At 44.6% G+C, this 11,411-nt stretch overlaps 1 long non-coding RNA gene across 1 annotated transcript; it reads left to right on the forward strand.

Annotated features, from left to right (window-relative positions):
* The first annotated feature begins 1,722 nt into the window (after nt 1-1,722).
* Nucleotides 1,723-3,421, forward strand: LOC133920450 (uncharacterized). The gene is made up of 3 exons (XR_009910101.1): nt 1,723-2,034; nt 2,832-2,930; nt 3,010-3,421. It is a non-coding gene; the product is annotated as an uncharacterized LOC133920450 (long non-coding RNA).
* Nucleotides 3,422-11,411: the final 7,990 nt, after the last annotated feature.

An 11,411-nucleotide genomic window follows, 5' to 3' on the forward strand; every position in this document is an offset into this window, starting at 1 on the left:
CAATCCCCAGGAGTGTAAGCGTCTGGCGGGTGTGTAGCTCTCATCCCAGCAGCCTGCGCAGGCCCCTGCCTTGCATGCCCTTGGCCGTCTTCATCATCATTTGCATGCCCTGTGGGAACCCCACCGAACGTGTATCCCGCCCCGCTAACTCGGCCATGCATGTACCATGCCGAAGGATCCTCGTGCGGAAGTGTGGACGGCCCTAGAACGTGCTCAGATGGAGTCCAGTGTACCGAAGGCTCACCATGCTGGTACCAATGTGACCTTCCAGGTTCATCGAGATCTTGGGAGGACTGTCCGCCGAGTAGATCAGTGAAGGTGGCGGACGCTTGCATTGCAGCAGCCCAGTCAAAAGCATTAGTGTCGCTCCAGCAAGGGGTCTGCTGCGTGCAGTCAACGACGTCCTCCTGATGAGTAGATGCTGCAGCCGGAGGTGTCATCGTAGCCGGAGGTGCTAGTGAATCCAGTGTAAACTGCTCAGGCGCAGGAGGCTGCGTGCACTCCTCGGCCTCATCACCAGAACATGACGCATGACGCGTCAAAGCTGAAGATCTATGTCGTGATTGTGACCAGACAGGTTCGTCACGGGCACTGGATGAGCGCCTGCTGTGGGAGGCACGGGACGGGTCCATGGCAGGTTGGTGGTACCCCTCCATTGCGGGGTACACCCACCTAGACCATATATAGCGTTTAGGAAGCGGGATCCTCTAGTCCTCATGTACTCCCGGAGAGGGTTACGATCCCTCTACGATGATGATCTGGTTGGTTCCCCACAGGCTTGATCCGCTTGCGTATGCATCACATACGCCTCTTCAGTCTGTATAAGATGACAGACATGTCAGTAATACAGAGATTTTCCAAAGAAAACCATTATAAGTAACGTATCACTTACCACAACATGAAGTAGGTGGGCACGATCCTCGGGGAAGTGTCTGGGGCCCGGCTGTATAGGTTCGCTGAGTAAAGTGGCACGCGTGCGGGGACAGTACCAAGCAAGGTAGTCCCAGTACGTGGCCTCGTCGTATTGTCCAGCAGTAATGATGACATCAACCGCAGCTGACTCCGTCCACCTCCGTATGTACTCGGCATTCTTGGATGCCCAGTCCTGCGTGCCTCCGCCCCCCTGTGAGCTCCTCCTGTACGTGACATAAACAGTTATAATTTGTTAACATGGATAACCAATGTACTAAGGCAACATACAATAACACACTTACTCGTGCGCCCGTCCGGCGTCTCGTGGTGCTGGAACTGGCACCACTTGTCGGTACCTGAACTGCCTCTGTACACGTTCTAGAGAATATACTTCTACGCAGTTCATGTACAACAAGAAGCATGTGGTCAACCATAAGTCTTCGTCACGGCTACAAGAGGATGACAGGAGTCCACCATCTGCAATTTCTTTTACTCGTGCCATACGCCATGGATCCCAATCCACTAGATCAGCGTTGAGGACGTCCATGTCACTTATCACCCTGGAGTAGTTACCATGGTCTTGCTGCTGACTCCATCTTAGCCTGGCATGAATCCACCGATACTCAATCGTTGGCCTTATGTCATCTGCAATGCCATCTGAGATGTGGACTGGGTAGTAGCACTTGAGCACCCAAGGTCTGGAAACCGGGAGGTACTCCCAACTCCATAGCTGTAAGAGATGTAAGCACCCTGTAATAGTTGCCTTCCTCTTTGTTCGCTGGGTTGCATCACACAATCCTCTGTAGGTGTCGAATATGGCCCACAGTGCCGTATTCGGCACCTCAGTTGCCGAATTGCGCCGGCCGCCGTCGTTTCTCCACGTCACGTCAATCAATTTTGCGTCGCGTCAGTCATTTGTTGCCTCCCGCGTGCATGTGGCCGGTGCAAACTCATGGAACTCAGGATTTTGGCGCCACATGGAGAGATCATGCTTAAATTGAGGATGCGGGGAGGAAACAGCAGTTGAGCAGAGAAAGGAGAAGAGAAGGGGAGCAGCAGAGGACGAACGTGAGGAGCAGCAGCTCGAGTTTAGGAAGCAGCAGAAGAAGAGCTTTCGTACCGGTTAGTTCTTATATTACCTATTTAATACTTTGGTTAGTAATAGTATTTAGAGTAATTAGCTTATTTGTTAGTCCCTTTCGAATTAGATTAGTTTTTTCGGGTGTAGATTGTTTAATCCGTTCAATTACATTTATTTAATTAAATTAAATTGATAAATTAGTGTACATTGATTATATAAATTAGATTATTTAATAACGTTATTAGAGTACTTAGAGTTTTTAATTAGAGTTCTTAGTTTATTTAATTAGAGTACTTATATTATACAAATTAGATTATTTAATTACGTTATTAGATTATTTAATTAGATTATACAAATTAGATTATTTAATTACATTATTAGATGACTTAGATTATGTAATTAGATTATTTAATAACATTATTAGAGTACTTTGAGTTTTTAATTAGAGTTCTTAGTTAATGTAATTAGAGTACTTAAATTGTACAAATTAGATTATTTAATTACGTTATTAGATGAGTTAGATTATTTAATTAGATTATACAAATTAGATTATTTAATTACGTTATTAGATGAGTTAGATTATTTAATTAGATTATATAAATTACATTATTTAATATGTGCTATTTCATTGCATGAATTTGATTAGTCTATATAATTAGATTTTTTAATTAGTTTGATATCATTAATTTCTTTCAGGATTGTAATTAGATTGTGTCATTTGATGTCATTATCTCGTAAAATTAGAAAAAATCACGTGTACTTTTGTTTAGCAGATACAATATCATGAAGTTTGTAATATATTCTAATCTGTTGTTCACCTATTTGTTGAACCTTGAAGCCTTAAATCATTATCATGGCTCATGGTGGTCTTCCCGAGCTTCTTCAGCAGCGGTACGACGAGAACCATAGGGGAAGGATGATATTCACGGGACAACAGGTACCACGTTTATATGTGCTATTTCATTGCTACGATAATTTTGAACTAACGCTGTACATGTATTGGATAACTCCTGCAGTTGGGTCCGTTGCGAGCCCAGAGTGTGCACAAGATTAAGGAGTTGGACTCTCGATTCCACGAGCCACTCGCACAAGCGGGACTACTACCTTTCGCTCTCATGATGGCCGGAGCTCCCATGGAGGTCGGTGGTAGGACACCTCTGCCGGCAATTGATGAGGCACTGCTCACAGGTCTCGTCGACCGCTGGCGTCCTAAGACGCACACTTTCCACTTTCCTTTTGGTGAGATGGCAGTAACACTGAGGGACGTGGCCATGCTGACCGGGCTGCCAATCAGGGGTGCCCCGTTAATAGTTTCGCGACCCGCAAGGGAGCAGTGGAAGGGTTATGTTGCGGATAGGTAATTATTTGTTATGTAATGCACTTAAAATATTACAGTGCTATTAAAGCGTCATTGACCATCTGCATCTTATAGGTTTGATGTGCAATACGACGAGAAGGATGCTGACCTCTCCATGTCCTGGGTTCATGAGCTGACACAGTTCAGTCCATGCCCACTGGATGCGGATGAGACTACACTTATGCAACACTATGAGATGTACTTATACGTCCTGCTCGGAGGCATCATGTTCTGCAACACGGCAGGCGATTATGTCGTCCCACATATTGTATGGTTAGCAGCCCACCTCGCGTCACATCCTTATGAGCCTACATCTTACAGTTGGGGATCTGCAGTGTTGGCTGCAACCTACAGAGGATTGTGTGATGCAACCCAGCGAACAAAGAGGAAGGCAACTATTACAGGGTGCTTACATCTCTTACAGCTATGGAGTTGGGAGTACCTCCCGGTTTCCAGACCTTGGGTGCTCAAGTGCTACTACCCAGTCCACATCGATGGCATTGCAGATGACATAAGGCCAACGATGGGGTATCGGTGGATTCATGCCAGGCTAAGATGGAGTCAGCAGCAAGACCATGGTAACTACTCCAGGGTGATAAGGGACCTGGATGTCCTCAGCGCTGATCTAGTGGATTGGGATCCATGGCGTATGGCATGAGTAAAAGAAATTGCAAATGGTGGACTCCTGGCATCCTCTTGTAGCCGTGACGAAGACTTATGGTTGACCACATGCTTCTTGTTGTACATGAACTGCGTAGAAGTATATTCTCTAGAACGTGTACAGAGGCAGTTCGGGTACCGACAGGTGGTGCCAGTTCCAGCACCACGAGACGCCGGACGGGCGCACGAGTAAGTGTGTTATTGTATGTTGCCTTAGTACATTGGTTATCCATGTTAACAAATTATAACTGTTTATGTCACGTACAGGAGGAGCTCACAGGGGGGCGGAGGCACGCAGGACTGGGCATCCAAGAATGTCGAGTACATACGGAGGTGGACGGAGTTAGCTGCGGTTGATGTCATCATTACTGCTGGACAATACGACGAAGCCACGTACTGGGACTACCTTGCTTGGTACCGTCCCCGCATGCGTGCCACTTTACTCAGCGGACCTGTACAGCTGGGCCCCAGACCCTTCCCCGAGGATCGTGCCCGCCTACTTCATGTTGTGGTAAGTGATACGTTACTTATAATGGTTTTCTTTGGAAAATCTCTGTATTACTGACATGTCTGTCATCTTATACAGACTGAAGAGGCGTATGTGATGCATACGCAAGCGGATCAAGCCTGTGGGGAACCAACCAGGTCATCATCGCAGAGGGATCGTAACCCTCTCCGGGAGTACATGAGGACTAGAGGATCCCGCTTCCTAAACGCTATATGTGGTCTAGGTGGGTGTGCCCCGCAATGGAGGGGTACCACCAACCTGCTATGGACCCGTCCCGTGCCTCCCACAGCAGGCGCTCATCCAGTGCCCGTGACGAACCTGTCTGGTCACAATCACGACATAGATCTTCAGCTTCGGCGCGTCATGTGTCATGTTCTGATGATGAGGCCGAGGAGTGCACACAGCCTCCTGCGCTTGAGCAGTTTACACTGGATTCACTAGCACCTCCGGCTACGATGACACCTCCGGCTGCAGCATCTACTCATCAGGAGGACGTCGTTGACTGCACGCAGCAGACCCCTTGCTGGAGCGACACTAATGCTTTTGACTGGGCTGCTGCAATGCAAGCGTCTGCCACCTTCACTGATCTACTCGGCGGACAGTCCTCCCAAGATCTCGATGAACCTGGAAGGTCACATTGGTACCAGCATGGCGAGCCTTCGGCACACTGGACTCCATCTGAGCACGTTCTAGGGCCATCCACACTTCCGCACGAGGATCCTTCGGCATGGTACATGCAGGGCCGAGTTAGCGGGGCGGGATACACGTTCGGTGGGGTTCCCACAAGGCAGGCAGATGATGATGAAGACGGCCAAGGGCATGCAAGGCAGGGGCCTGCGCAGGCTGCTGGGATGAGAGCCACACACCCGCCAGACGCTTACACTCCTGGGAATTGTGTGAGGCGTCGTCGCCGTTGAGTAGCCAATGGAATTTGTCATGACACATGTATTATTGATTTTAATGTCGAGGTCATCCCTATTATGTCTTATTCACTGTATTGTTAATGTAAGAAATTCTCAGTACAGAGGAAACAATAGTAGTTGTAAAGCATAAGTAGCATGGAACCCGGTACAGAGGTTACACATGCAATTTCGCCACAGCTTAGATTATGTTGTTCTCCTTTAAGGGATCATCGTTTCCTTCACGCACAACCTGTAAGGAGGCATTAAGTGCTATAGCGATCGTTGAAGGTGTCCATGGAAAGCCTGTACTAGAGGATCCCGCCATAGTTTTATTGCTCACTGACTATAACGCTCTGTCTCTGCATCAAAACACGGATCCATGAATATTTAAGAAACAGGAAATAAATAAATAAATTACATTTACAATACAATGGTTGTTGCTAGAGGTGTTGTCATTTCATAGTTCAAGCAGAGCCGTGTGGTCACTTCTTGTCTAAAGGGGTATAGTGCAAACCACATAATGTAAAATAAGTAGTACAACTAATAGGTGATAACATTTTACAATACAAACCATTTCTGCGGATAGCTTCTAAGAACAAAATAAAATGCAAAGTATCTAAGACAGTTCAGTTCGATAGTGGGCTGATAGTTTACTGACGGGTCGGGCAAGTCCTCCTGTCATGGCCAGGTTGTTTGTAAAGTTTGCACCTGCGTAGGCCATCAACAGCATCTGCTTCATCCATGTCACATTGCAGCCTCGTAGATCTAGGCCTTCCAGGATCTGTGCGTCGTACTCGTGGATAAGGTACCCACTTAGGTCGCTCGATCGATTTGTAGTTGGTTCCGATGTTAAAGGACCGTATCTTTGGAAGCCATGTGCTCCTCAATGCATCGATCGTGAAGTACGGTGATACGTATTGTGATCCGTTATTGCCACCTATGTCCCTGCAAGCGGCTAAGACATGCGAACACGGGATATGGTGTAGTTTTGGCTTATTGCATATGCACTTCACCTCGTTAGGCCCAAGTTGACATTGCTGCACGGTGTCCCCGGCGCTATACCCTGAAGCATACCTACGGTGGCACATGACCTCAAAGTCATTGTTGGCCAGGTCGTAGATCCTCGACCGATGAAAGTGTGCCTTGCTCCTCCTTCTTGATATGATTTGCTCCACCTTAGGTGCAAACCGTGTGCTGCGCTTCATAGCAGCATTACCACGGTCTCGAAAGTAGTCCGCCGTTCTGTAGAATGTGAGCTCAATAATGGCACACAACGAGAGGCCCCGTACTCCCTTTAGGACATTGTTGAACGCCTCCGCTATGTTCGTTGTCATGATGGTGTACCTAACATGGGATACAATAATTTTAGAATAGCTATTTGCATAAGAATCGGTACAATATGATCATTACAATTCTATGCGCTAACCTGGCACCATGAGTGTCATGGATAAGGGCCCAACGCTCCGCCGGCTTCCCCGCTATCCACTGGCTAAACGTACCACGTGAACGACTAACGATAGTTTGGCCCCCAACCATTTGCGTCCGCAGTTGATCCTCCCCTGCTTGCTGGTCTGCCATCATCTTGCGAGTGGTCTCATTTAACTCTCTCCATATCTCATTGAACTTCGCCTGCTGGTTCTGAAGACATAGCCCTTTGAATCTTTTTACAAGCGACTTGCTGTGGTACCTTGTGTACAAGTTCGCGCCCAAGTGTCGCATGCACCATCTTCTCTCCACATCAAGCCATGCAATGGAGCAGTTTGTGCTATCATGCAGCACGTCCAACGCATGCAGAAGGCCCTTGTTGCGGTCTGAGATGACGCAAACTCGTTCCCTATTTTCCACGACACGTGTCCTCACCAAGGTGAGGAACCACAGCCAACTATCATTGTTTTCACTCTCAACCATTGCAAAGGCGAGAGGAATGATCTGATTATTTGCATCCGCCGCCATTGCTGTCATAAGGGTACCATGGAACTTGCCGCTCAGAAATGTGGCATCCACGCATACAACCGGCCTGCAATACCTGAATGCTTCGATGCATTATCCAAAGGACCAGAATAACCTAATGAGGTATCGGTCAGTGGTGCTATATGACCCATCATCTAGCCTGATCGGCTCATCCGCCATGGCCCACTGAGTCCCTAGATTCGTCATGGCAATCTTCTGCAGCAGCCTCGGAGCATTGTTGTATGACTCTTCGAAGCTTCCAAACAGCATCTTCAACGCCTTCTACTTCGCTCGCCACGCGGTGTGGTAATTGATAAGCATGCCAGTCTTAGTGTGCACCTCCCCCATAATCGATTTTGGCGACAAACAAATTTTCGTGCCAATAAGCGTGATGAGGAGTTGGGCTACGAACCTCGCATCAACGGCGTGGCTCACATTCCTAATAGCCTCTTCGCTGCATGTATGTGGGGTGTGTCTACTGATCACAAAATAGTTCTCATATTTCGGCTGATGTGCTCGTACGAAGTAAGGGCAATTCAGGTGCTTGGTACACCTTACCTCATACTCCGTAGGGTTAGACCGGGCGCACTTGTGGTCCCTTCTTGTTATTACAGCATAGTTGCTAATAAAGTGGATGACCTCCCCTCTGTTACGAAACTGTTGCCCGACCTGAATGTCGCTATTCTGGTATCCCCAGTTAGATAAGGTGTTATACTCAACAACGACACAATCCAGGAGCCCAGTACCACGAAAGTACTGGATCGCCGGGACCGGGTCATCATTGTCAGCAGCTTCTTCATCCCCGCTACCACCGGCTTCATTATCCATGCATCCTGCATCGACCTCACAAGGGTCCACTCTAGCTCCCTCTCTACTGGAACTGCCCTCCCCGACATGCCCTCCATCCTCTTCATGCATCACCTGCTGGCCTGAGCCTTCCACAGTGGTCACTGCATCACCTTGCACCAGTCGTGACACTATGTTTACGTACACCGCCATATCAAAGTTCTCCTCCGATGCCTTACGTGAGTACAAAGCCCATGCGTTGTTCCTACTCATCTCGAACAACGTATGGACAACGACCGAGCTATTTGGAACAAGCCGCGACCGTACACCCTCTAGGACAACAGTATGGGACTGCTGGTTCACACGCAAAAGGCGCATAACATGTGATTTCAGGCCATCTAGATCAATAGGTACCTCAACCGAACTCTCTATGTGCTGGCAGTTCTGAATTGTTACGAGTCTCCCGTGCAAAACTGTAGGACGTTCTCCATAATAAATATGGAAAATCATACCGTATCTCCTAAATAAATGTACATGTAATAAATAATAAGTACATAAATAATACTAATTAAATAGTGCAATATACAACTAATATGCATCTTTGTTGCTACTGAACACTATCTTCTACGGTTCTACCAAACCTAAGTGATTAAACTAATTAATCAAGTTAATTGATTAATTATATTACTTTAATAAAACTAATTACCTAGATTAAATCACGTAAATTCATGTTACTATATTAAGTTACTAATAAAATTCATATAACCTAACTAAATAAATTTAAATACTCTAATTTATCAAAATAATATAATCAAATGTACTTGAATGAATTTAACAATATACTGACGAAAGGACTAATATACTTCTGAACGGACTAAGAAAAATCTAATTACAATTACTAATTAACTACGTAATCTAAGAACTTACCTTAAGGAAATTGAGCGCGGCTGCTGCTCGCGTTGATCCTCTCCGGCTGCCCCCTCTGCTCGAGCTGCTTCTCCTAGCGTTGCTCCGCTCCACTGCTGCTCTCTTCTCTTCTCCCTTCTCTCCTCTGCTGCTCTCTTCTCTTCTCCCTTCTCTCCTCTACTGCTCTCTTCTCCCTTCTCCCTTCTCTCTTCTACGAGCCAGGGTATTTTATTAAGCGTAAAAGCAACATCAACCCCCGCTGGCACACACCGAAAGCATCGACACGACGTGACGTGACAAGATGTACTGAATTCGGCAACTGAGGTGCCGAATACGGCCCAAACAGTTGCCGAATTTCGTGTTTTAGGAATTTGAGTTACCGCAAACCACGTTTCGGAATTTGAGTTACCGAATACGAGTGCTAGATTTACAAATACGTCGACATGTTGTCTAGTTTCGCAAATACGGTCGCGTATATTATCTAAATTCCCAAATTTGCCGTATGTGGTGGGTATATAGCAACTCCGTGATTAGTAAGTGAGCTCATCTTTGTACCATTATGACCGAAAGTGCACCTTCCGTGTGCTCTCTGTCAGGGTTAATCTTACTGACTAGAGCTTGGTTACTGAGCTTCGGCACTAACCGAAAATTCACAGTTACCACAGTAACCGAAAATTCGCAGTTACCACGGTAACTGGTTAAAAATTCATAAAATTTAGACAAAATTTATTTGGTAAAATTTGAAATTTGGAAAAAAAAATCGTGATTTTAGCCGTTCGGTAAACAGTCGGTTTGGACCGGTTACCGAGCGGTTTTTGCGATTTATCGAGCGGTTTTCTTGAATTTTCCGTATTATCGGTAACCGCTCAGTTTTCTCGATAACCGCTCGGTTTTCTCGATTTATCAAGCGGTTTTCTCGATTTATCGAGCGGTTTTCTCAATTTTCAATGAAGTTCAACAAAAAACCCAAAAATTATTTCAATCTTGTAAAATCAATAACTAATTCATCTGAGCTTTAAATCAAGTGAAACAAATTTTGTTGGTTTCCTTGTAACATGATCTACATGATAAAAGTATTTATACTTATAAAAAATTTCAAATTTTTTTGTGAGAAATTGTATTTGTTAAACCAAGTTAAATGCATAGTTTACTCTTTGCTAATCCAAAAATCATGAAACTAATTTTGTTAGTCTTCTTACATGATCCTATGTCTTTTAAAAATACATGAACTCATTAATTAGTTATTGTAACATGCATGATTGTATAAATGTGTTGCGACTAGATTAATTCATAACTGACCCATCACAACTCAAAAAATAGTGAAACCACTTTCATTAGCTTATTTATACTATGATTTACGTAGGAAAAATAATAGTAGACATGAAAAAGTTAATTACAGTTCTGTTTCTTAACATATTCACTTTATGCTTGTGAACTTTGTAAAAATCATAGAGAAATTAATAAAACTCTAAATAAAGTGAAATCAATTTTAAAGATTCTCTTAAAATACGTTTTATACAAGAAAAATATGTGTTCGCATGTTACACTTTTCCTTAATATGATTTAATAACTGAGCCGCACGCTTCAATTTTTTTCAAACTTCCTCCCTATAGAATATGATGCAAACGATATTATTTTTGAATTTTTTTTTCACAGAAGATCTTAGAATTGTATCTAGTTTTTTTAAGATTGTTTTTGAATTTTTTTTTTCGATTTTTTTGAATTCAAATTCGGTTATCGTTCGGTTTCTGAAACCGAACCGGACCGAGAAGGTCGGTTATTGCGGTTTTTGAGCGGTTACCGTCGATTTTTTGAACCATGCTCTCTGCTCGTCTTTCCCCCCTAAGGCCTCGTTTGGGACGTGTGACAAGCAAACCACGTGATAATCAACCCGCGTGGGAATTGGATGGATTCCTCTTACCACCTGATCCCCTCCCATCAATTCCTCCATCAGAGTTTAGTCACCCGTATCAAGTGTTTCGTTTAACTGGATGGAATGATGAGAATAAAATCATCACTTTGTATATTGAGAAAGGAGCCAGAGTATTTCATAACCCATCTCTAAAATTTAAAAAAATCAGAAAATCACCAGCAATCCAAAAAAAATTGTGAAGTAAGAAAAGGATAGAGAAACTAAGAAATTCTGAAAGGAAGAAAAAATAACGCATTGTACTGAAGGGTCAATCACTACATACTAGTACATTCTTCACCATATTTAAAAGCAGCTCACGGCTAAGCGATCACAGTTGTCTGACAAATCAATCAACACATGTGCATACCATCATATTAAACTAGGTATCTTTCAGACATACATACAAATTCAGGAAAATACGATATTGTGTTCTCAAG

Source organism: Phragmites australis, chromosome 6 (genome assembly GCF_958298935.1).
Source record: "Phragmites australis chromosome 6, lpPhrAust1.1, whole genome shotgun sequence".
NCBI lineage: Eukaryota > Viridiplantae > Streptophyta > Magnoliopsida > Poales > Poaceae > Phragmites > Phragmites australis.